The sequence below is a fragment of the Odocoileus virginianus genome, chromosome 18 (assembly GCF_023699985.2).
Source record: "Odocoileus virginianus isolate 20LAN1187 ecotype Illinois chromosome 18, Ovbor_1.2, whole genome shotgun sequence".
Classification (NCBI taxonomy): Eukaryota; Metazoa; Chordata; class Mammalia; order Artiodactyla; family Cervidae; genus Odocoileus; species Odocoileus virginianus.
In genome coordinates, this window is record NC_069691.1 from 42,758,806 (window position 1) to 42,786,512 (window position 27,707).

Below are 27,707 nucleotides of genomic sequence, written 5' to 3' on the forward strand. Positions count from 1 at the left end.
AGGCAAAACTATGGAGACAGGGAAAATGTCAGTATTTGCCAGGGGTTAGTTGCCACCTCTGGGGTCGCGCAGAGTCGGACATGACTGAAGCGATTCGGCGGCAGTAGCAGCAGTTGGAAGAGAAGGGGTAGTGATAAATGGACAGAACACAGGATTTTTAGAGCAGTGAAAATGTTCCATGTAATAGAGACATGTCATAATAAATGGGATCAAATCCATAGAATGCACAACACCAAGAATGAACCCTAATGGAAACCACTGACTTTGTATGATAATGATGTGTCAGTGTAAATTCAGTGTAGATGTTGATGATGAGGGATGCTCTGCATGTGAGGGCAGAGAGTATATGGGAAATCATAACTTCTGCTCAATTTTGCTGTAATCTTAAAACTTGTCTGAAGTGTGTAAAAAAAGAAAACACTCTATGTCATAATCCACCCATTTTCCTGACATGAAAAATCATACATCATTTATAAATTCTCTTTTCCATCCCACTAGAATGTAATATTACCCTGATGCTAAATATAATAGTTTTAGTAACTATCATTTGAGAGAAGGCCATTTTATATGATCAGAACCTAATTATTAATAATATAATCAAATTTCTATATGTGAAGGTGTCTAGTAACTCAATAATAATAACACTACATTTCTAACTTCAGATACTACAAAGGTTATGTTTTATTGAATAAAAGATTATCTCCTTGTCTGTCAGACATTTGCATGTCAATTGATAACTTCAAGATACCTTAAAATATTTATAAATTAATCATCACTCCCTTTTAGCCTTACTAATATTATTGACTGTTACATCTTAAACCCTTTTTACTAAATGACAATTAAAGCTTGTTATTTCCTATTTGAATAATAGAGAATTCTTAAATTTCTAGCATGTAGAAAAATAAGATTGTTTTAAATTATGATCTCCTAAGCATAATGGGGTTTTCTGAGTGTGGCACAAAATTTATTTAGCTTTTAGAGAAGCAGTTTTTAAATTAAGAGATACGGTGATAATGAAGATCATTATTATAAAGTTTAAGTATTGATTTAATTAAGCATAAATTTATCAAGTTAATTATTTTATTTAGTTATGTAATACTTATTAGATATGTTAACCATATCATATAATTATGTTATTAACTTAATTAGTATATAATTATTATGATCACCACTAAACTTCAGAAGAAGTAGCCAGAGATAAGTACACTGTTCAAGAAATAATAGGTCAAAAGTAACTGTAGATACAATAGACAGTATGTTTGTAGAGCCTGGAAGCCCTGGTAAGAGCTTTCCTATGTTAAGAGCAGCCTGTATGAGCCTGTACTAATCAGTGACAGCTTAGACTTAACATTACCAATTAAGACTATGGCTAGAAACCTTGTAAATGTTAAAGAATATTCACCAGAAATTAAATGGAACCTATCCTTTGAACTAGGAGATCACCAAGTGTGTCTGCCTTGATTAGGAAAAAACTCTACCACCTCACACTTCCAGTGATTTTATTCATCTTTATAATATAGATCTAAAGTGTACTTTACAACTGCAATTATTTTCTTCATTTTAACCCATTAATTCCCACTCATGTGTTGTATTAATACCACCTTTAGGTTATGTCTTTGCTGGTTTTAGATGCTGGATTTAATTATGTTTTAACTTATTCTCAATTGTTCTTTATAATAACAACAACAAAAAAAAAAACATTTATAGCTTTGAAGATTTATCCAAATAAAGATTTACTCACATTTCATATATTTAATTTAACGGGTTTTTTTTTTGTTTTTTTTTTTTTTTACTTTTCCTAAATTTCTTCTAGTGGTACTTTTTATTCTATTTATGACCACAAAATTATTGAGGAAAAAACATTTAAATTAAAGCTTAAAGTGTTTGGGTTATTCTTTTTCTTGGCTTCTCTATGTCTTATTTTTTCAATTTTTAACTGGTATAAAATTGCTTTACAATGTTTTGTTAGTTTCTGCCATATGACGACACGAGTCAGTCATAATTATATATATATCCTTTGCCTCCTGAGCCTCCCCCCACCCCACCCCTTTAAGTCCTCACAGAGCACCAGGTTGGGATCCTTGTGTTATTTAGCAACTTCCCACTCTCTAGTATACACATGAGAGTGTATATTTGTCAGTGCTACTCTCTCGATCTGTCCCATCCTCACCGTCCACCACTGTGTCTACAAGTCCATTCTCTACTAGGTTCCTCAGTATCATTATTCTAGATTCCACATATATGCACTGATCCATGATACTTGCTTTTCTCTTTCTGTCCAAAGAAGAGCTAACACCTATCCTGTTCACAGTTTGTGTGGAAACACAAAAGACCCTGAAGAGCCAAAGCAATCTTGAAAAAAATGGAGCTGTGGGAGTCAATATCCCTGACTTCAAATTATACTACAAAACTACAGTCATCAAGACAGTATGGTACTGGCACAAAAACAGGAATATAGACCAATGGAACAAGACAGAAAGCCCAGAGACAAATCCACACAGCTATGGGCACCTTTTCCAGTAGTCATGTATGGATGTGAGAGCTGGACCATAAAGAAAGCTGAGTACTGAAGAAATCGAAGCTTTTGAAATGTGGTGTTGGAGAAGACTCTTCAGAGTCTCTTGGACTGCAAGGAGATCCAACCAGTATATCCTAAAGGAAATCAGGACTGAATATTCATTGGAAGGACTGATGCTGAAGCTGAAACTCCAATACTTTGGCCACCTGATGAGAAGAACTGACTCACTGGAAAAGACCCTGATGCTGGGAGGGACTGGGGGCAGGAGGAGATGGGGACAACAGGGGATGAGATGGCTGGATGGCATCACTGACTCGATGGACATGATTCTGAGCAAACTCCAGGAGTTGGTGATGGACAGGGAAGACTGGCATGCTGCAGTCTGTGGGGCTGCAAAGAGTTGGACATGACTGAGCAACTGAACTGACTGATGGGCACCTTATCTTTGACAAAGGAGGCAAGAATATGCAATAGTGAAAAGACAGTGGTACTGGGAAACTGGACAGCTACATATAAAGGAATGAAATTAGAACACTTCCTAATGCCATTCACAAAAATTCATTCAAAATGGATTAAAAACTTACATGTAAGGCCAGAAAACATAGGCAATACATTCTTTGACACAGATCATAGCAAAATTCTGACCCACTTCCTAGATTTATGGAAATAAACAGGAAAATAAACAAATGGGACTTAATTAAACTTAAAAGCTTTTGCACAGCAAAGGAACCTGTGTGAACAAGATGAAAAGACAAAGCTCAGGATGAGAGAAAATAATTACCAATGAAGCAACTGACAAAGGGTTAGGTTAATCTCCAAAATATAAAAGCAGCTCATACAGCTCAATAATCAGAAAAACAAACAGCCCAGTCAACAAATGAGCAGACATTTCTCTAAAGAAGACATACAGATGGTCAATAAACATATGAAAGGACACTCAATATTACTCATTATTAGAGAAATGCAAATAAAAACTAGAATAAGGTATCACCTCACACCAGTCAGAATGGCCATCATCAAAAATCTATGTCTTATTAAAGTTTAATTGTATTATGTTCAGAGAATGCATACAATTGTACCTTTTAGAATCAATTAAGGTTTTATTTAAAATGTAAGATATTAATTTTCTAGGTATTCTGGGTACATCTGAAAACAAGTATCCTGTAGTTCGTTGACTAGGTCACCATAAGAATACAGTGTGATGGTGAATAGTTTATGCCAATCGTTCCCAATATAACTTTATGGATTAATTACTGCTTCAATGAAAGGCTTCCCAAGGCTGTTCAGCAAAAACTTCAACTAGCATATATATTCAATGAACTTATAACTTATATAACTTCAACTAGCATATAACTCAACAAGTATATAATGGACTTCCCCAGTGGCTCAGAGGTAAATATCTGCCTACAATGCAGGAGACACAGGAGATGCTGGTTTGAACTCTGGGTCAGAAACATCCCCTGGAGGAGGAAATGGCAACCCACTCGAGTATTCTTGCCTGGAAAATCCCATGGACAGAGGAGCCTGGTGAGCTACAGTCCATGGGGTTGAAAAGAGTAGGCACAACTGAGCACATACACATACAAACAGAGCATATATATTAGGAGATAAAGGGGGCTAATTGTTATTAGGTCAAATACTCATCTTTCACTGGGGTATACCATGACAATGACTTTCTAGTAGTAAAAGATATCATTGAAGAATAGAATATGAATCTCAGTTATAATCATAAGGCAGTTCTTAAGATATTACATCACATTTAGTATTTGCATGTGTCTTTAGTTGTAGGAAATAAAATCTAGCAGCTCACTTGGCAATACTGTTAAAAAATTAAGAACCCTGGAGTGATCTGTATGGCCCATCTCCAGGAATAACCCTAGTCATTTGTACTCACATTTCTTACCAATATGTGCACTCATCAATGATATATCTTTAACATGCATTCTATTATGGGACTGAGAAGAAATCAAGATAATTTGGTAAATAGTTACTAACCTGCCCCACCTCTTCCCTAAGGAGTTGGTTTATGATGTTCTCACTTCAACACTTCAAAACTCTTACTGCCTTGTAATTCTGGAAGTTTCAGATCAACAGAGACACACAATTCAAAATTATAGACCCAGGGCTCAGTTCTTTACTGTGTTATTGTTATGCTTCATTTGCAGCTTTTTCTTCACAAATTTCCCACCGAAAAAATGACAACAAACTCATCAAAATCTCATAACATGCATGGCTTTCCCATTCATTAACCCCCCTAACTAAATATAAATGACTGTACCTAAGGTACACATAAGGTGGGCATCAGAAAAATTACACCCAGGAACAAACAGAAAGCAGTGAGAATGTGTTTTTCTCCACTGAAATGAAAAAAACATGCCAATGATAACACAGGTAAAAACTATCATTATTGCTGAAATAAAATATTAAGCTGCTTCTTTCTTTGGTCACTTACCATGGTAAAGAAAATGGTCTACAAGTTAAAAATAAGATGACCAAGTAGGAACACTTGTGAGGAGAGGGTAGAAAGTTAATCACTATTTTTTTTTTCATTCTTTCTTTCCATTCTTCCTTCTCTCATTTTTTCTTCCTCTATTCTTCCTTTATTTAATTATTTTAATAAGTTGTTACATTAAAAACTAATGAATGGCTATAACTTGTAAGAAAGTTTAACACAGATTTGTTATTGTATTCTGGACAACAGCAATAAGCAGGCAGATATGTTCTATAGTTTGATCTTTGGCAATCTACTAGAAAAACATAAACTTAAAAATTACATTATAGTGGATAAATATAGTAAACAAAAACTCTTCATGCTAAAATCTAACTACAGAGAAAAGACATGGTTCAGTGGGAATTATAAGTAAATGCATGGCACTTTATTCAAGAAGACAGAGGCCTGCTAGGTTATTTGGCCATGTTACTGAAAAATAAAATTCCCTGAACAGTTTCCTCTGTATGGCTTGTATCTAAACCACAGATGATGTCATGAAGGAGACTTAAATAAACCAGAGAGAGGAGAGGAGAGAAGAAAAGAGAGAAACAAAGCAATGATAAGACGCCAACCCAGAGAAAGGGAAATGCACCAAAGCTGCAGACTCAAGATCAAATTCTCGTTTTACTACTTATTTGCAATGCGATTGTATGTGTGATCACCATCCTAAACCATAGTTTTTATTGATTTATTTAAATAAAATATAGATAATATCTTTCTCTCAGGGTTGTTTTTAAAAACAGATAAAATACTAATCTATGTTAAGCACCTTGCAGCATGCAGTAAAGAACAGTTGATTCATTTTTTAAAGAGAAAATAGAGAAAGAGCAGTTTCTGTGTAAAAACACACAGAGTGGTCTCCGATGTAGTAAAGAGGAAAACCAGAGAAGTGTTATGACCTCGGAAACTGAAGAGCATAATTCCAACGAATAGAAAATCATTGGGGCAGTGGGGGCGGGGGGTCATGATCTTCTCATCTGCTAGAGGGCTTTTAATGCCTGTCCTAGAACCTCTGTGTCTCTCAACTTAGCATATATTTCTTTTTCTTCCAGTTATTCTCCCATTAATTCATTCATCCATTCAGTATATTCATCAAGCACTCACTATATGATCTCATCTCTCATTGAATCAGAGAAGGTAGGAAGAGATGCATATCCCTCTCTTTCTCAAAGCGTAGCTTCTGGAATAGGCACACAGAATTCCCCACGTACATTAAACTTACTGCCTGCCAGATGTCACACAGAATATTTAGGGGACTAAGGAATTAACTTCTGTTTTGTTAAAGCCTTTATCCATCTTGGGGTGATCTGTAAAATCAGGTAACACTAATGATCAATGCAACAAACAATTTGTAAAAGTAAAATAAAAATGCCTACCAGACAATTAAGCTGTTTGAGCATCTTTATCTATCCAAAGAATGTCTTTCAAGATACCAGAAAAAAAAATGCATACTTATTAGCTGTTTCACCATTTACAATCACGGAAAATGAAAATAAACAATAACAGGAGGCCAACATAATAAATTAAGGAAAACCTATTAAAGGTAACAGTTTGCAGTACTAAATAAGCATTTCTAACAATACTGGAGAATTCAAGCCAATATGAATAAGAACTACCGTGAAGCAAACTGTTCAGCTAAAAGAAGACTGGAAGCAGAGATACAATCATGTTCCAAATTTGAAGTGTCCTCTTTAAGAAAAAAATGGACATGAATTTGTGCAAACTCCAGGAGATGGTGAAGGACAGGGAAGCTGGCGTGCTGCAGTAAATAGGGTCACAAAGAAATGGACATGACTGAATAGTAACAACAATATGCAGACGAGGGACAGGTCATTTTCTATATTATTTCACAGGATAAATCCTGAAACTGTGGATGGAATTACAAGCAAATATCCAACAGGTGAAACAGAAAGAATTATCTTTCAAACAATGAGTCTGGAAATGCTTCATCCAAAGCAAATTAATCAATACTAAGGGGATCAGAGAGTTGCTCCTTCTGTTGGTTCTAATACTCTTCCTGAGATTCTAAAATCTTGTGAAATGTATGAACAAGAGCTGAGAAACTCCTAATCTGAAAACAGCCTAAGATTTGTTTGTTATGAGGCACAATTCATAAAAGACCGTAAACTATTTAACTTAAAAAAGGAGGTAGAATCATAGTCTTCTTTCCTCCTCTTAGATGAAGGATCACAGAGCATCATGTTTGTTGTTTGTTAGTTTTTTAAGATTTTCTTAAAATGTAAACCATTTTTAATGTCTTTACTGGATTTGTTATAGCATTGTTTCTATTTTATATTTTGCTTTTTGGCTGTGAGGCATGTGGGATCTTAGCTCCCAACCAGAGATGGCACCCACATCCTCTAGACTGGAAGGCAAAGTCTTAACCACTGGACTACCTGGGAAGTCCCTAGAGCATGACATTCAAGAAGGACATTTTTCAGGGATATGCTTCTTTGAGGAGAAAGGAGTTGGAAGGCACAGATGTTAATGGGGTATAAGACAGAATCTGTGAATGTTTGCAGTGAGAAGCAACAGAAAAACGCTGAGTTCCCCCTTCCTTCTCCTTTCCCCTTTTGCCTCCCCTTCCCTCTATCCTTCCCCTTCTTTCTTTCTTTCTAGATAACAGAGATCTTGAATTTACAAATGTAACCTGACTCTTCCATGTGCTCAACTATATTTGTGGTCTCACATTTCTTGAGACACATAAATCAGAAAACTTCAGAACTTAATATCTGTCTGTCATAAGACATATCTTTCATTGCCACATTATCAGTTGCATTTATAATGCTTAGTAAGACTTGTAAGTTTTTTGTCAATGCCTTAGCAATAAAAACAAAAGCAATCACTCCCAGGTCATTGAATAGCATTCCTTTTCCCTGTGACATTTCCCAGTTTAAAAGTTCTACTATCCATAAAATCTCATGATTCACATTTTTGAATGTGTAGTTGACACATAAGGAACTTGAAATATTTAAGTGAAAATTTGTTTGACTACAATCTATATTGCTAATCTTTTTCTTCTGTAACTTAACCCATACTCATTTACTGACAATTTAAGCTTTGAATCATGTGACTTATAAAACGTAACTTAGGTTACATTTTCCCTTTGAGGCTATGGGTTCTAAGTAAGAAACTAATTTATTTTTACTTTGACTAATAGAGGGTCACTGACATTTGTGAAGATTGTTCTCTTCAATAAGTATTATGGTGAAAAAGACTGGAACAGAAAGCAAAGAACATATGTCTAACTGGCTTTATCAGTAGACTCAATTTTGAGACATGTTTTTACTGTATTACATAATATAATTAGGCAATTAGATAAGAGGGCTTCCCTGGTGGCTCAGTGGTAAAGAATCCGCCTGCCAATACAGGAGACACAGATTTGATCCCTGGGTTTGGAAGATCACTGGGAATTCCATGGACAGAGGACCCTGGTGGGCTACAGTTAATGGATGTCAAAAGAGTTGAATACAGCTCAGTGACTAAACAACAATTAGGTCAGAGTCTCCTTTGGGGGTCAAGACAGAAAACTTGATTCTTAAAAGAAAGAGTTATGTGAATAAACTGCTGCCTTCCCATTTCACACCATTGAACAACACAAACAGAAAACATATTTATGTGAGAGAAATAAAAATCACACTAAATAATGCAGATAAGAATAATTTCTCTCACAGGTTTTTCTGTTGGATATCCATTATGTTTTAATCTCCATGGTATCTTTCTTTCAGGTATCCATATATCACTTCTCTCCTCGGACAATCCATACATCATGAAAGTGAAAGCTGCACAATCGTGAGATCCCATGGACTGTAGCCTACCTGGCCCCTCTGTCCATGGAATACTCCAGGCAAGAGAGGTGGAGTGGGTTGCCATTTACTTCTCCAGGGGATCTTCCCCACTGGGTGATTGAACCCAGGTCTCCTGCATTGCAGGCAGACTCTTTACCAACTGAGCCCCTAGGAAAGCCCTACAGAAGAAAGTGTTAGTTGCTCAGTCATGTCCAACTCATTGCGATCCCATGGGCTGTAGCTTCTCTGGCTCTTCTCTCCATGGGATTTTCCCGGCAAGTATTCTGGAGTGGGTTGCCATTCCCTTCTCCAGAGGATTTTTCTGACCCAGGGACTGAACCTGAGTCTCATGCATTGCAGGCTGATTCTATACCATCTGAGCCATAGAAGATATTATACATCATGAAAAGAAATCAAATTATATCTATTAGTAATTTTTTCCACTGGGCAACTGCATATATACGCATGAAGGTTTTAACAGGATACAATTGATTACAAAGATTACTTTTAAAAAGTGAACATATAAACAAAATTCTCCAATTCTTTTGCCTTATTTCACACTTTTCCCCACTTCTCTATATGCTACCATTACCATGACTCCTTCACAATCAGATCTCTCTGTGACACACACACCACTTTGTTGTTGCAGTTATTTTCTTCAGAGCAGTAACATTATCTATTTGGAGACAGACTTGAAAGGAAAAGACCACAGATAATCAAAATCTTTGCTTAGGAAAAGTGTTTGCTTAGTATAACAACTCACAATATCATTACTGATAACTGCTGCTTTCAGTTTAAAATAGCACTCATTGAAGTGGGTTTTTGCTTCCTGCTGTCATAAAAAAACTTCAAAGATATCTCTAATAGACACCGATGAGGTGAGGTTTCAAAGAGCAGCTTTCAAGTAGAACTTATACCAAGCTGAAGGTCTATATATTTTAGGATTTAATGATGACTCAAACACCTTGTAAATAATAAATAGGACTATGTTTTCAAAATAATAGATTTTTGTATACAACTAACTAAATTAAAAAGTTCCCAAGTTTAATTTTTCTTTGTCGGAACTGGAGTCAATAATTCACTATTAAGATTACTACTTTGACCAATGTTTATTAAGGCAAAGTTAATTAAATTGATAGGTTAGAAGACATATATATATATATATATATATATATATACACATACATACATACATACACACATATTCTAATTGAAGCAGAAGATATTAAGAAGAGGTGGCAAGAATATACAGAAGAACTGTACAAAAAATCTTCACAAACCAGATAATCACAATGGTGTGATCACTCACCTAGAGCCAGAAATCCTTGAATGTGAAGTCAAGTGGGCCTTAGAAAGCATCACTATGAACAAAGCTAGTGGAGGTGATGGAATTCCAGTTGAGCTATTTCAAATCCTGAAAGATGATGCTGTGAGAGTGCTGCACTCAGTATGTCAGCAAATTTGGAAAACTCAGCAGTGGGCACAGGACTGGAAAAGGTCAGTTTTCATTCCATTCCCAAAGAAAGGCAATCCCAAAGAATGCTCAAACTGCTGCAAACTTGCACTCATCTCACACGCTAGTAAAGTAACGCTCAAAATTCTCCAAGCCAGGCTTCAGCAATACGTGAACCATGAACTTACAGATGTTCAATCTGGCTTTAGAAAAGGTAGAGGAACCAGAAATCAAATTGCCAACATCTGCTGGATCCTTGAAAAAGCAAGAGAGTTCCAGAAAAACATCTATTTCTGTTTTCTTGACTATGCCAAAGCCTTTGACTGTGTGGATCACAATAAACTCTGGAAAATTCTGAAAGAGATGGGAATACCAGCCCACCTGACCTGCCTCTTGAGAAACCTATATGCAGGTCAGGAAGCAACAGTCAGAACTGGCTGTGGAACAACAGACTGGTTCCAAATGGGGAAAGGAGTACGTCAAGGCTGTATATTGTCACCCTGCTTATTTAACTTACATGCAGAGTACATCATGAGAAATGCTGGGCTGGATGAAGCACAAGCTGGAATCAAGATTGCTGGGAGAAACATCAATAACCTCAAATATGCAGATGACACCACCCTTATGGCAGAAAGTGAAGAGAAACTAAAAAGCCTCTTGATAAAAGTGAAAGAGGAGAGTGAAAAAGTTGGCTTAAAGCTCAACATTCAGAAAACTAAGATCATGGCATCTGGTCCCATCACTTCATGGCAAACAGATGGGGAAAGAGTGGAAACAGTGTCAGCCTTTATTTTTGGGGGCTCCAAAATCACTGCAGATGGTGACTGCTCCATGAAATTAAGAGATGCTTACTCCTTGGGAGGAAAGTTATGACCAACCTAGATAGCATATTAAAAAGCAGAGACATTACTTTGCCAACAAAGGTCCATCCAAGTCAAGGCTATGGTTTTTCCAGTGGTCATGTATGGATGTGAGAGTTGGACTGTGAAGAAAGCTGAGTGCCGAAGAATTGATGCTTTTGAACTGTGGTGTTGGAGAAGACTCTTGAGAGTCCCTTGGACTGCAAGGAGATCCAACCAGTCCATCCTAAAGGAGATCAGTCCTAGGTGTTCATTGGAAGGACTGATGCTGAAGCTGAAACTCCAATACTTTGGCCACCTCATGTGAAGAGTTGACTCATTGGAAAAAACCCTGATGCTGGGAGGGACTGGGGGTAGGAGGAGAAGGGGACAATAGAGGGTGAGATAGCTGGACGGCATCACCGACTCCATGGACAAGAGTTTGAGTAAACTCCAGGAGTTGGTGATGGATAGGGAGGCCTGGAGTGCTGCGATTCATGGGGTTGCAAAGAGTCGGACATGACTGAGTGACTAAACTGACTGACTGAACTGATACATATTGCAGTAAAAAATATTAAAGAGAGGAAACCTTAAACTAGAAAAAAATATATTGAATATGAACATTATTTGGTCATAAAATTATGGCTGTATCCTACAATGCATGTTCATTGACTAATGTAAGGGTGGATTTTAAAGAAAACTTAAAACATGCCATGGAAAAGCTCAGTTAAAATAGTTAAGGAAGATAAAATAATATATTCTAAGGAAGCAGGCAATGTATATTTTTAATATACATTTAATATTTGCAAGGCATCATATTTTGTATTGTAGGGGTAGAAAATTACTGTTTTTTTTTTTATTCTTTGTCCTGTGTTTCAGTTTGTTTCATTTGTTTTTCTTTACAATCCTCATAAACACCAAGAGGATAAAAATTAAATATTCATATTGAGTATTAAAGACTCAATTTTCTACCCTAAGACTATATATTTCTGAAGCCAGAAATAAATTGGTTATTTGGCTATATATATTTGGTTATTTTGTTAAATAATTGGTTAAATAAATTGGTTATTTTCATTGGTTTATAGAATCCAATGAAAAAAGAAAAACCTATCTAATTACATGCCTTTAAGTTTTAATATTGGATTTTGCTTATTTTTCAATTGAATCAAAACATTTCTAAAATTCTAATTTTAGTTCTTTTACTTTTCAGCTCTAGAATTCCTATTTAGGTACTTTATATGTGTGTATATTTATATTTCTCCTCACAAACATTTATATTTAGTTCATGCATTGCTTTCTTAGTTTCCTTTTCCTTTTTAAGAATACTAGATCCAGTTGATTTAAAGGTTTTGTCTACAAATCCAAACACTGGGCTTCCTCAATGATGTTTTCAATCATTTACTTTTTCCTTTGGTGGGTCATATTTTTCTGTTTTCTGAGGATATGTATTCACATAGCCAAATTGTGTGAGTATTGTATTCATACAATAAGTATTCAATGATAGGGCTACTATTTGCTTTGTATTTTTTGCTTTGGTTTTATAAGAAGATGGTAGCTAAATTAACAAGAAAAAAAAAAGACTAAAAATGCAGAGACAAGATTTCAATTCACAAGTTGATGTTAAACAGATATGAGCTGGAAAATATTTAAGGGCTAATACAAACTCATATATTCAGAATTTTTAAATATTAACTAGTCTTAGAATTTCCAGGATTGACACTTCAGAACAATTTAGAATCCATCACTAATTAGCTAAAAGAGCAAAGCCAGCTTTCACTTTTGTATGTACAAAAGATCATCCATCCTGGTGTAGTTTCAAGTGGGGAAGGTGAATATTAGGCATTATATCACCAACTTGTCACAAAGATCATTGTGGGTTCTTTGTGAGGCTCTTATGAAAGAAAGTAACTACTGAACGTGATCTTCATGGAATTTCTAGATCACTGATCACCACTCAAATCAGGAAGAGGACTCTCACTCTGTAATCCTTTCCTTTTCCCCTTATGTTGTCACATTTTGAAAGTCAATAGTTTCAGTTATGTTGGCATATACATAGTCATATAATCCCACTTTTTCCCCAATGATGTGATGTAAAAATGGGTGTCTATTATTGTAACCATTCTCAATCTTCCAAGAAAGTCAGTGTTTGTGCAAAATTAATTACAAATCAGTCTTGTAGAAAATATGATGGCATGATATACTTTGGAGGGTCTCTTCAAATCAAAGTTCTTTTATTAAGCCAGTTATTGAGAGATACCACACTGAGTCAGTAGATGAATATTCTTGGCTCTGTGTTGTATGAATGGCAAAAAGTCCAATGAAATCCTTCCAGTACATTTCGATAGACATGCCTTCTTTTTAGCCCATTTACATTCAGCAGTTTTCATTGTAGGTATTACTGAAATTTTAGATGTCCTAATTTTTTACTGTGTAGAGCAATTCTAGGTATGGATATATACAAAGCTTGCATGTCAGGACCCTGCTTATTAAATGTCAATAGTTAACACCCACCTCATGTTATGCCCCAACTCTGCCCATTCACTGAGAACATGCAGATGTCCCCAGTACATTTTCAGTTCTGCTTTCACATGAAAACTACTGGTGGGTTAACATTAAATACTTAATGTTTACCATATTCTCTCTTTCTTCCCCCCTACTCCTCTCCCCTTCCTTCCTCCTTCTTGCTTTTCCTCTCTCTCCCTCTCTCTCTCTCTGTGCCCCATCCCTCTCTCCACATTTCTTCTTTACAATTTATTTATCTACTCTATGCATATATACCATGGCATTAAATCTTTACAGTTGAGCATCAATTGTTAAATATATCTTGAAAGACATAAATTGTAAGAATTTACCAGATGGTCGACACTTGAACTGAAAAATTCCTGTTCCACTGTTTTTAAGGAGTCAACAAATATTTGGAATATATCATTATACTACATGCAACATAAAACTGTCCCTATTAATTTTGTCTGTTTGAAAAGTGGCCAAATTCTTTGTAGTTGGTGATTCGATGGCCAAAATTCCTCATGGTTATTAGTTGTATTAACCTCTGTTTAGAAATTTATAAACCGAAATTAATGCCTATATACATACTAACAATGGCTTACATACTGTGTATACGTGTGTGCCAAATAATATTTTGAGAGTGAAAGTCCCTCAGTCAAGTCCAAGTCTTTGCAATCCCCATAGATTATAGCCTGCCAGGCTCCTCTGCCCATGAAATCCTCCAGGCCAGAATACTGGAGTGGGTAGCTGTTTCCTCATCCAGGGGATCTTCCCAACCCATGGATCGAACCCAGGTTTTCAGTATTGCTGGCAGATTCTTTACCATTTGAGCCACAAAAGCATTGTAAGTAATATTAATATATTTGTATCAGTTAGATATTGTTTCATGACACATCATCTTAATCTCAGTGGTCAGCTGGGTGGTTCTTCTCTGGGGTCTGTTTGATCTCAGTCCTTCTTAATTAGGATTCTGCACTCAGCTGTCTGTTCAGCTGTAGCTGATGTAGGATTGTCTGACTACAGTTGGCTGGCTGTTCATTTGAGCAATTTGTGGCTGGTCGGCTGTTCATTTGGGCAATTGTAATGACTGGGCCAAGTTTCTTACAATGTTCATTAGACTAGCGTAGGCTATTTCATAGAATAGCTAGACTCCAGACTAAATATTAAAAATTAAAAACTAAGATCATTGCATCAGTGTTAATAATAGCCAGGACATGGAAGCAACCTAGATATCCATCAGCAGATGAATGGATAAGAAAGCTGTGGTACATATACATAATGGAATATTATTCAGCCATTAAAAAGAATGCATTTGAATCAGTTCTAATGAGGTGGATGAAACTGGAGCCTATTATACAGAGTGAAGTAAGTCAGAAAAAAAAAAAAAACCACCAATACAGTTTACTAATGCACATATATGGAATTTAGAAAGATGGTAATGATGACCCTCTATGCGAGACAGCAAAAGAGATACAGATGTATAGAACAGACTTTTGGACTCTGTAGGAGAAGGCGAGGGTGGATGATTTGAGAGAATAGCATTGAAACATGTATATTATCATATGTGAAACAGATTGCCAGTCCAGGTTTAATGCATGAGACAGGGTGCTCAGGACCAGTAATGACCCTGCGGGATGGGATGGGGAGGGAAGTGGGAAGGGGGTTCAGGATGGGGGACACATGTACACCCATGGCTGATTCATGTCAATGTATGGAGAAAACCACTACAATATTGTAAAGTAATTAGCCTCCAATTAAAATAAGTAAATGTTTTTTTAAAAGACTGAATAAAATCTCAAAAAAAAAAAAAATAAAAACAACTAAGATCATGGCAACCAGCCCCATTATTGCACGGCAAATAGAAGGGGAAAAGGTGGAAATAGTAACAGATTCCATCTTCTCAGGCTTCAAAATCACTGTGGACAATGACTACAGCCCTGAATTAAGAAGACAATTTATTCTTGGCAAGAAAGCAATGACAAACTGAGACAAGGTGTTGAAAAGCAGAGACATTACTCTGCCGACAAAGGTCCTTATTCAAGGCTATGGTCTTCCCAGTGGTCATGCACGGTTGTGAGAGTTGAGCCGTAAAGAAAGCAGAATGCCAAAGAATTGATACCTTCAAACCTCAATTGTAGTACTGAAGAAGACTCCTGAAATTCCCCTGGACAGCAAGGAGATCAAGCCAGTCAATCTGAAGGGAGATCAACTCTGAATACTCACTGGAAGTATTGATGCTGAAGCTAAAGCTCCGGTATTTTGGTCATCTGATGCAAAGAGACAACTCATTTGAAAAGTCCTTGATGCTGGGAAAGATTGAGGGCAAAAGGAGAAGAGGGTGTCAGAGGATGAGATGGTTGGGTGGCATCACTGATGCAATGAACATGAACTTGGGAAAACTTCAGGAGATGGTGAGAGACAGGTAGGCCTGGTGTGCTGCAGTCCATGGGGTTGCAAAGAGTTGGACACTCCTGGGCAGCTGAACAACAAGACTCCAGAAGATGTGTTAAAGCAAGCAAGTGTTTCTGAAGAATAAGTTTAGAACTGGAACACCATCAAAGTGGGTAATAAAGCCAGCTCATATTTAAGAGCTGGAAAAATAGGTGCAGAGTAGAGTGTTAGTCACTCATTTGTGTCTGACTCTTTACGAACCCATGGAGTATAGCCCACCAGGCACCTCTGTCCATGGAATTCTCCAGGTAAGAATACTGGAGTGGGTAGCCATTTCCTTCTCCAGGGGATCCTCCCAATCTAGGGATTGAACTCTGGTCTTCAGCATTGCGGACAGATATCTTTACCATCTGAGCCACCAAGGGAGCCTGGAAAAATAGAGCCTGCCTCTTAATGGGAGAAAATACAGTACAATAAATGGATACAGAGTTGGATTAAAAAAAACACAATGCAACTCTTTTAAAATCAATATGCCACAATATAGCTGTCCTTATGAGTATTTGGAAAGTGTTACAGTAAACATTTGACATTTTCTAGGAGGTATATGAGCACTTTGCCAATCTCTAAATTGGTAAGCATCAGAACAGCATATTTAAAAAAAAAAAAAGCTTCAAATGACTTTCATACTGTAACATGTCATTTCTAATATACACAGTTCATAGAAAATAGTTATTTTTTATCATTCCATGCCTAAATTTATCACAAATGTACATGTAACACTAAGACAAAGTGATTCATAAGGGCTAGTAATATTATATTGGCATCAGATCTCTTCCACATCTTGAAGTAAGTTTCAAGGCCATCTGGGATATGATAAAGAATTTCTCCAGCACTAGTGATCACCATCTTTGGGCCAAGTTATTAATTGGCATATCCAGTAAGAATGAAACTGAACAGGATATATCTTTATATATACATTTGAATATATTTTTATATATCCTAGACAAAGGTGACCATGATGAATGGTGGGCAGAGGGGCATGATGTGGGGGGGTCTTCTTTACTTTAAGCCAACTAGGAAAGGTTTCAAGAAATCTTATTGAAAATATCTGTTACCTGGAGTTGTGCAAGAAAGAAACAGTCTAGATGGAGAAAAGAGAGAGGTGAGGAAACTAAACATCCCACTATGAACTTCTACACCTAAAATAAAGCTGAACTAGGATAGGAGAGGAGCCTTAACTGAAAAGCAGCTTGATCTTGGACTTCTAGCTTCTAGAACTGTGAGAAAGTAAATTTCTGTGATTTAAGGCATCATGTCTGTGATATTTAGTTATGGCAGACTGAGTAGGCTACCACAGGTTCCTCTTGGGGGTTAAAATCCATAAAGAATGAAAATTGATTTTTATACTATAAGGATAATTGTAAGTATGATATACTCTATGTTAGCTGAGTCTCCTTTCTAAGTAAACTACTTCTACAGAAAAGATTAGTCATGCAAATGACTTAATAACTCAGGTGAAAATGAGAGAAGTGGCATAGCAAGAGACAGAGACAGACAGAGAGAGAGGGAGGTGTAGACTTAAGCTGTTGAGTAGCTCCATGGACGTTTGTGCACTGTATATGAATGATAAATATGAAAATATTGATGTGCTGATATATGTTTATCCAACTAAGGGAATCCTGTTTCTTTGTCTTCTACATAATTACACATGATTTAAAGTCTGAATTTTCTTGACTATTAAACTACATGGCTTAGAATATATTTCAATATTTTACATGATATGACATGATAACCAAATTAAACTGGTGATTCTCTATCTGGCTGCACATATTACTTGCCAGTTTATGCAGTTGAAATTTCCAGGAGTACTAAAATATAGTCTGGTATATCTGGAAAATTATAGAAAGGACTTTAAATTCCATTGCAAAATATGATGAGTACACCCATGGCTGATTCATGTGAATGTATGGCAAAAAGCACCATAACATTGTAAAGTAATTAGCCTCCAATTAAAATAAATTTTAAAAAATGAAAAAGGAAAAAAATAAAGTTAGCAGCAATACTTGATAGTTTATTATTTCCATCATTATGTATATCACAAATATTTACCAGCTATAGAAATCACCTGGCCAAACTATACTTACATATATTACATTTTATTATTATTTCCAAATAACTAAAAATCACTTTAACATTTATTAGATATGTATATAAATAGAGGCTATGTGAAATAGTAATAAAATTCATAATTCCTTTATGTCAAATTTAGCATCATATAATTATCTGTATATTTACAATTTATATTCTGCATACCATATAACAACTCAAGTTGAGTAAAATTCTAATGAAATTTTAAACATATGGCAAACCCTTTAATATATATTTGATTGTTATGATATTCTTATAGTATTATCATAACATATTCTTATGATATGGGAATCATTCACATATTCTTGTGATCCATTCTTGTGGATCAATCAGACTGACTGCACAATTTGTCACATCGTCTAACAGTAACTATGCAACTTATCACCAGTCTAGAGTACTGAGATTTACCTATCATTGCCAATAGTATAGTGTGCCCCAAGTTAATGATGTGAATGATATATATATATATATATATATATATATATAGCTTTACACCCTCTCGAATTTACAATTAATTTCATCTCTAAATAAATTTCTGAATCACTACTTTCTCCTAAAGTCCTAATGGCTCTCTCCTGAATCACTCACCTGCCCTACTCTCAAAACTAGCATTACACATTATGATAAAACTAAATATTCCATTGATTCCATTAACAGGAAGGATTTTATTTTATTGGACACAAAAGATACTTAGGGAAACACACTTTTTAATATGGGAAAATACAAAATCATATATTTATAACTTCTATCACATTGAGTAGTTGATTCAGTATAAGAAGCACCACAAACTCTTAGAACTGAATAATAGTAATCAGGTTTTTCACTTGAAAAGTAATAAAATTAAAGATACTACATTATTAAAAGTTTAACTTACTATGTTATAAAATATTACTTTGTCCCTGATTTGAATGGTTCTAAGATAAGGATGACTAATTTTACATTTTAAAATATGTTATTTCTGGGATATATATATATATATATGTATAGAAAGAAATTTGATACTGAAAATACTAATCCAATATTATTATTTTCCCCAATATGTATATAATAAAATGGACCTCAGAGAATGTATCCATTCCTAATTTTAGTAGACTGAAACAGCAACACGAAATCTGTGTGTGGGAGGATGTTCAGCATAAGCGTAGGTTAAACTCTAATTAAGCTATGACACACAAATTGTGGCTACCTTTCAAAATCTCACTATAACCATCCTATTCCACATCACCATGATTTCTTGCTTGAATTATTGCAAAGCTTCCTGCTTATACTTCTCATTTCTGCTCTTTCCCTCAATAAATTCCATTCTGAAACCATATTTATCCTTTAAAAACAAAAAGCTATCTGTATGTCTTCTTTGGAGAAATGTCTGTTTAGTTCCTTGGCCCACTTTTTGATTGGGCCTTTTATTTTTCTGGAATTGAGCTGCAGGAGTTGCTTATATATTTTTGAGATTAATTCTTTGTCCGTTGCTTCATTTGCTATTATTTTCTCCCATTCTGAAGGCTGTCTTTTCATTTTGCTTATAGCTTCCTTTGTTGTGCAGAAGCTTTTAATTTTAAGTAGGTCCCATTTGTATATTTTTGCTTTTATTTCCAATATTCTGGGGGGTGGGTCATGGAGGATCCTGCTGTGGTTTATGTTGGAGAGCGTTTTGCCTATGTTTTCCTCTAGGAGTTTTATAGTTTCTGGTGTTACATTTAGATCCTTAATCCATTTTGAGTTTATTTTTGTCTATGGTGTTAGAAAATGTTCTAGTTTCACTCTTTTACTAGTACTTGATCAGTTTTTCCCAGCACCACTTGTTAAAGAGATTGTCTTTTCTCCATTGTATATTCTTGCCTCCTTTGTTGAAGATAAGGTGTCCATAGGTGCGTGGATTTATCTCTGGGCTTTTGATTTTGTTCCATTGATCTATAGTTATGTCTTTGTGCCAGTACCACACCGTCTTGATGACTGTGGCTTTGTAGTAGAGCCTGAAGTCGGACAGGTTGATTCCTCCAGTTCCATTCTTCTTTCTCAAGATTGCTTTGGCTATTTGAGGTTTTTTGTATTTCAATACAAATTGTGAATTTGTTCTAATTCTCTGAAAAATACCATTGGTAGCTTGATAGAGATTGCATTGAATCTATAGATTGCTTTGGATTGTATACTCATTTTCACTATATTGATTCTTCCAATCCATGAGCACGGTATATTTCTCCATCTATTTTTATGTCTTCTTTGATTTGTTTCATCAGTGTTCTACAGTTTTCTAGATATAGGTCTTTTGTTTCTTTAGGTAGATTTATTCCTAAGTATTTTATTCTTTTTGTTGCAATGGTGAATGGAATTTTTCCTTAATTTCTCTGTTTTCTCATTGTTAGTGTATAGGAATGCAAGGGATTTCTCTGTGTTAATTTTATATCCTGCAACTTTACTATATTCACTGATTAACTCTAGTAATCTTCTGGTGTAGTCTTTAGGGTTTTCTATCATGTCATCTGCAAACAGTGAGAGTTTTACTTCTTCTTTTCCAATATGGATTCCTTTTATTTCTTTTTCCACTCTGTTTGCTGTGGCCAAAGCTTCCAAAACTATATTGAATAGTAGTGGTGAGAGTGGGCACACTTGTCTTGTTCCTGATTTTAGGGGAAATGCTTTCAATTTTTCACCGCTGAGGATAATGTTTGCTGAGGGTTTGTCATATATAGCTTTTATTATGTTGAGGTATGGTCCTTCTATTCCTGTTTTCTGGAGGATTTTTATCATAAACGGATGCTGAATTTTGTCAAAGACTTTCTCTGCATCTATTGAGATAATCATTTGGTTTTTATTTTTCAATTTGTTAATGTGGTGATTGATTTGTGGATATTGAAGAATCCTTGCATCCCCGGGATAAAGCCCACTTGGTCATGATGTATGATCTTTTTAATATGTTTTTGGATTCTGTTTGCTAGAATTTTGTTAAGGATTTTTGCATCTATGTTCATCAGTGATATTGGCCTACAGCTTTCTTTTTTTGTGGCATCTTTTTCAGGTTTGTTATTAAGGTGATGGTGGCCTCATAGAATGAGTTTGGAAGTTTACCTTTCTCTGCAATTTTCTGGAAGAGTTTGAGTAGGATAGGTGTTAGTTCTTCTCTAAACACATGAAAAGATACCCAACATCACTCATTATCAGAGAAATGCAAATCAAAACCACAATGAGGTGCCATTACATGCCAGTCAGAATGGCTGCTATCCAAAAGTCTACAAGCATTAAAAGCTGGAGAGGGTGTGGAGAAAAGGGAACCCTCTTACACTGTTGGTGGGAATGCAAACTAGCACAGCCGCTATGGAGAACAGTGTGGAGATTCCTTAAAAAACTGGAAATAGAACTGCCATATGACCCAGCAATCCCACTTCTGGGCATACACACTGAGGAAACCAGAATTGAAAGAGACACTTGTACCCCAATATTCATCGCAGCACTGTTTATAATAGCCAGGACATGGAAGCGACCTAGATGCCCATCAGCAGACGAATGGATAAGAAAGCTGTGCAATGGAATATTACTCAGCCATTAAAAAGAATACATTTGAATCAGTTCTAGTGAGGTGGATGAAACTGGAGCCTATTATACAGAGTGAAGTAAGCCAGAAAGAAAAACACCAATACAGTATACTAATGCATATATATGGAATTTAGAAAGATGTTAATGATAACCCTGTGTGCAAGATAGCAAGAGAGACACAGATGTATTGAACAGTCTTTTGGACTCTGTGGGAGAGGGTGAGGGTGGGATGATATGGGAGAATGGCATTGGAACATGTAAATTATCATAGGTGAAACGAATTACCAGTCCAGGTTCGATGCATGAGACAGGATGCTCGGGGCTGGTGCACTGGGATGACCCAGAGGGATGGGATGGGGAGGGTGTTGGGAGGGGGGCTCAGGATAGGGAACACATGTACACCCATGGCAGATTTAAGTCAATGTATGGTAAAACCAATACAATGTTGTAAAGTAAAATAAATAAATAATTTAAATTAAAATAAAAGAAAAATGAAAAAAAATTAAAAACAAAAAGCTAATCATTGAACTCTATTCTTCAAAATAGTCTAATGAACATACTACTACAGTCATGTTATTCCTGGTAATCTTAACTACTTGACTTTCTGAGAGCTAGAAATAAAGCCAGACAAACAGTTTTACTAAAAAGTTCTTTGAAACAATCAGAATCTATTAAGGATATTAAGGGTTCTAGAACAAGATCTGAGAGAAAAAAGGAATTCAAAGGAATGATATTAATATTTGAAGTCACTCTATGAGGTCACATGTATAATCCAAAAATGACATAACACACTCTAAAACAAATGAAAGCTTATGGAAGATTCATGTGCCCACATGGATAAAATTAGATTTCAAAACCCACCAATAAGTAGTAGCCTAGGTAAAACTCCCAGCTTCCAAGTTGGAGACTGGATGAAGATATCATAGGAACAAGAATAACCTGAAAAATTTCAGGCCCTCAAATGGCCCAAAGAAACTCCCTAATATTACTGTGACAAGATAATATCATTGTTACTAGCACAGTTTCTACTCACTAGGGGGAAAAAACTGCTGACCAGAGATCAAATTATTCAGATTTTTACACTTCTTCTAAATTGTTTTATGTACAATCTCTGCCACTCATACAAAAATAACTAGTCATAAAGGGGAAAAAGACAATTGTGAACAAACTTGAACAGAAAGTAAAGATACTAAAAATAGACATGGAAGCTATCTAGGTAATGGAGTTATATAACACATATACCAAAGAAAATCCTCTTCTATTAAGTATTTTTCAAGCACTAAAATACAACTAAAAAATTCTTTAAAGATAAAAGAATTCAGCAAATTGGAATTTTTAATAAGCAGCTTGGAAATTATAGAAAAATATAATAAGTGAAATTAAGAAGTCTATTGATGGTTTCAACAGAAAATTTTACACATGTGAAGTAACAACTGTATTATAGACTATAAAACACACAAAGAGGGGAAAAAAAGCATTCAGAATTTAAAATATCTAAGAAAATATAGGAGCTGCTATGAAGGCATAGCATGTGCATAACTAAGTCTGAAAGACAAAATTTGTAGAAATAACATCTAAAATGATGATGAGGAATCCATAAAGAATAACACTTACAAAAAGACACACAACATTGCCAAGCAATTAAACACCAAATTCGTAGAAAATTTGTAAAGAAATGCATTTTTTAAAACAATCAAAATTAAATCTTTTCACATAGCATAACAATGCAAACCTCTCAGGAATGAAATAGGATCTTCAAAGTTGAAAACTAGAATTCTACACCTAGCAAACATCTCCCTCAAAATAAAAAGTAAAGCAAAGACATTATCAGAGAAACAAAAGAAAAATTTGTGAGATCAACATTAAAAGAAATATCAAAATCCGTCTTTTAGGATAAAGGAAAAGAGTATCTGGAGCTTCAGAAAGAAAGAACAAAAGATGACGAATATCTGGTTAAACCTAAATCCACATAACTATAATTATGTGATAAAAATTTACCATATAAAACAATAATGCTATGAATACATAGCTTAAAATTGCTATGACTTTTTAAAAAAATTATGACTATTGACTAAACACTGATAATTATGCTGGTAAAATACTATAAAATTTGCAATTGGGGAAAGTGGATTTAAGTGTTGTAAGAACCATAAGTTGTACAGGGAGTGATGAAAGTACTAATTTGCATTCAATACTAGGAATTAAACCATCAATGACAAAATTTATAGAAAATTCACTAAAACAGTATTAAGTAATGTATAATTATTGTTAATAGATGGTAATAATTCAAAAATAACACCAATCAAATCAAAAGTAAGAAGAAAAATAAAACAGTAACTTAGAACAGGCTGAAAAAAGAGAAGCAAAAAATAACATCATAGGCTAAAAATAAATATACTAGGAGACTTTTCACTTATCTGCCCCTGCCCCACAAGTATAGAGCCTCTGTTGAAATCTGAAGGGTGAAAAGAACTAAGGGAATCCTTAGCAGAAGTCAAGTTACTGATTTATCACTAGGTAGCAATTCCCCTATGTTGGGGAGAGACAAGAGAGCTTAGATACACCATGTCCAAATGAACAAGGCCCACTGTGTCCAAGGTGCATTAATCCTGGAGAAGGTTCAAAGGCAGGGTGAGAAACCAGAAACAACAGTGGCATGTTCTTAAATCATAAACCTGCTAAAGGAAGTCTGTGATTTTGTCTTCAGATAGTTTTAAGATCATGATAAACTGATAAAAACAAAGCAAAAGGAAAGTCTTCCCCAGTGAAAAGACATTTGATAGCCTCAAATCACCACCCCAGTCTACTAATAACCTGGAAGAAAACACAGACTCAAAGTCCTTTGTGGGGAATAAAACATATTTCCTTCAGTCTTCAGTGTATGTGTATGTGTGTGTGTGTTTGGTTTGGGGTTTTATTTGTTTGCTTTTACACATAATGGCAACAGTTCAATCAAAATATAATACATGGGTCAAGTGAGAATATATTACCCACTGACGAGAACCAAAAAACAAACACAACCTAAAAATGGTTCAAATGCTTGAAAGATTAATTATGAGACTTAAAGTAGGTCTAATAAATTGGATAAACAATCTTGTAAGAAAAGTGGAAAATATGTTTAAGAGATGGAAAATTTAAGCCAGAAGAAATTATTTTAAAAAATCAGAATAAAAGAAATGAAAAATGAGATGACAGAAGAAATATTTTAATCAATTTCTCAGTAGACTATACTCACCAGAGGAAAGAATTAGTATGCTAAAGACAAGTCAAGAGAAAACTTCCAAACTAAAATACAAATTAGGAAAAGAACAGCAAGAGGGAAAAGAGCATATAAAGTTGTGAAATATTACCAGATATTTCAACATATGTGTATCTGGAGTCTACAAGGAGTTCAGTTCAGTCTCTCAGTCGTGTTGGACTCTTTGTGATCCCATGGACTGCAGCATGCCAGGCTTCCCTGTGGAATAAAATAAACGGTTGGAGACATAACAGTAAATAACTTTTCAAAAGCAAGGAAAAACATTAATCTACAGGTCCACAAAACTTAGCCAAAATTAAAAACCTTTAGCATTACCCATAAAATTCATGGGCCTAAGACATTTAAATCCAATTACTCACTTCCTGACCTATTCAGCATTGTATCAGTATTATTATTTTTCTATATAATTAATATTCATATAATAATTACAGTAAATATTAAATAATATATGGTTTTATATAGTCATAATCATACCAGTCTTATAGTCAGTATTCTTTTACAGTCAATAATAATATTTATATCATGAAATAATATAAATTTAGATTTACCACATATTTGCCTTCTGTGTCTTACATTTCTTCTTAAAACTGGATAACATTTGAAATACTATTTTTTCATCCTTAAACACAGCTTTAAGTATTTTCTTTGATTCTGTATTGCTTTTGACAACCTCACAGCACTTTTTCTTGCTTCTTTGTTTATTTTCTGCTAGCATCATTATTAGATCATTATTTTTGAAGGGTATCACTGTTGAGTAGAGAATTTTAGGTTGGCATCTTGAAGTTATTTCAAGTAGAAACATTAGGTTCTAATAGTAAGTGTTGCTATAGTTATTAACAATATTTATTGCACCTGAATTTTTGCCTGAATTTACTTACTGGCCTATTTGGAGTTTAGGTTTCTCACAAGGCACTTTTCAATCCTCTTCCTTAGTATGTATGCATTCTCCTTAGTATGTATGCATTCATTTTTGTGTGTACTCAAAAATACATAAACTACACCATCCCAACAATTTTAAATGTAAAATACAATTCTATTACCCATATGTACAAAGTTGTGTAACAGATGTCTAGAATATTTTAATCATGCTAAATTGAAACTCCATACCCATTGAATAGCAACTCTTCTTTTTCTCCTTACTCCTTACCCTAACTTTCTACTTTCAGTCTATAAGAGTTTGACTACTTTAGATACATCATATAAGTGTAATCGTACAATATGTGTCTTTTTGTGCATGGCTTTTGTGGGCTTCCCTAGGAGAAAAGGCAGAGGAACCAGAAATCAAATTGCCAACATCCATTGGATCATCAAAAAGCAAGAGAATACTAGAAAAACATCTACTTCTGCTTTATTCAATATGCCAACGCCATTGACTGTGTAGATCACAACAAACAGTGGAAAATTCTTCAAGAGATGGGAATACCAGACTACCTGACCTGCCTCCTGAGAAATGCAGGTAAAGAAGCAACAGTTAGAACTGGACATGGAACAACAGACGGGTTCCAAATTAGGAAGGGAGTACGCCAAGGCTGTATATTATCACCCTGCTTATTTCACTTATAAGCGGAGTACGTCATGTGAAATACCAGGATGGATGAAGCACAAACTGGGATCAAGATTTCCAGAAGAAATATCAATAACCTCAGATATGCAGATGACACCACCCTAATGGCAGAAAGTGAAGAAGAACTAAAGAACCTCTTGATGAAAGTGAAAGAGGAGAGTGAAAAAGCAGGATTAAAACTCAACATTCAAAAAATGATCATGGCATCCAGTCTCATCACTTCATGGCAAACAGATGGGAAAGCAATGGAAACAGTGACGGACTTTATTTATTTATTCATTTATTTATTGGCTCCAAAATCACTGCAGATAGTGACTGCTGCCATGAAATTAAAAGATGCTTGCTCCTTGGGAGAAAAGCTACGACCAACCTAGATAGCATATTAAAAAGCAGAGATGTTACATTACTTTGCTAACAAAGGTACATCTAGTCAAAGCTATGGTTTTTCCCATAGTCAAGTATGGATATGAGAGTTAGATGATAAAGAAAGCTAAAAGCACAGAAGAACTGATGCTTTTGAACTGTGGTGCTGGAGAAGACTCTTGAGAGTCCCTTGGACAGCAAGGAGATCCAACCAGTCCATCCTAAAGGAAATCAGTCCTGAACATTCACTGGAAGTATTGATGCTGAAGCTGAAACTCCAATATCCTGATCACCTGATGTGAAGAACTGACTCATTGAAAAAGACCCTGATGCTGGGAAAGATTGAAGGCAGGAGAAGAAGCTGTCAACAGAGGATGAGATGGTCAGTTGGCACCATTGACTCAATGGACATGAGTTTGAGCAAACTCCAGGAGTTGGTGATGGATAGTGAGGCCTGGCATGCAGCAGTCCATGGGGTCACAAATGGTCAGACACTACTGAGAGACTGACCAGAATTGAACTGGTAGCTCAACTTGTAAAGAATTCACCTGTAATGCAGGAAACCCCTAGTTCGGTTCCTGGTTGGGATGATCTGCTCGAGAAGGGATAGGCTACCCACTCTAGTATTCTTCGGCTTTTCTGGTGACTCAGATTTTCAGGTGACTCAGCCTGCAATGCAGGAGACCTGAGTTCGATATCTGGGTTGTGAAGATCCCCCAGAGAATGGAAAGGCTACGCACTCCAGAATTCTGGCCTGGAGAATTCCATGGGTTCACAAAGAGTTGGATACAACTGAGCGACTTTCACTATTACACTTACCATAGTGTCCTCCAAGATAATCCATGTTGTAGCATATA

General features: G+C 35.5%; 1 long non-coding RNA gene across 2 annotated transcripts in view; it reads right to left on the minus strand.

Annotated features, from left to right (window-relative positions):
* LOC139039436 (uncharacterized) overlaps positions 1-27,707 on the minus strand; it is a 561,922-nt gene that overhangs the window by 38,614 nt on the left and 495,601 nt on the right. For both annotated transcript variants that reach the window (XR_011492700.1, XR_011492699.1), the window contains exon 5: positions 25,015-25,121. This is a non-coding gene — a long non-coding RNA (uncharacterized lncRNA). The remainder of the gene's footprint in view (positions 1-25,014; positions 25,122-27,707) is intronic.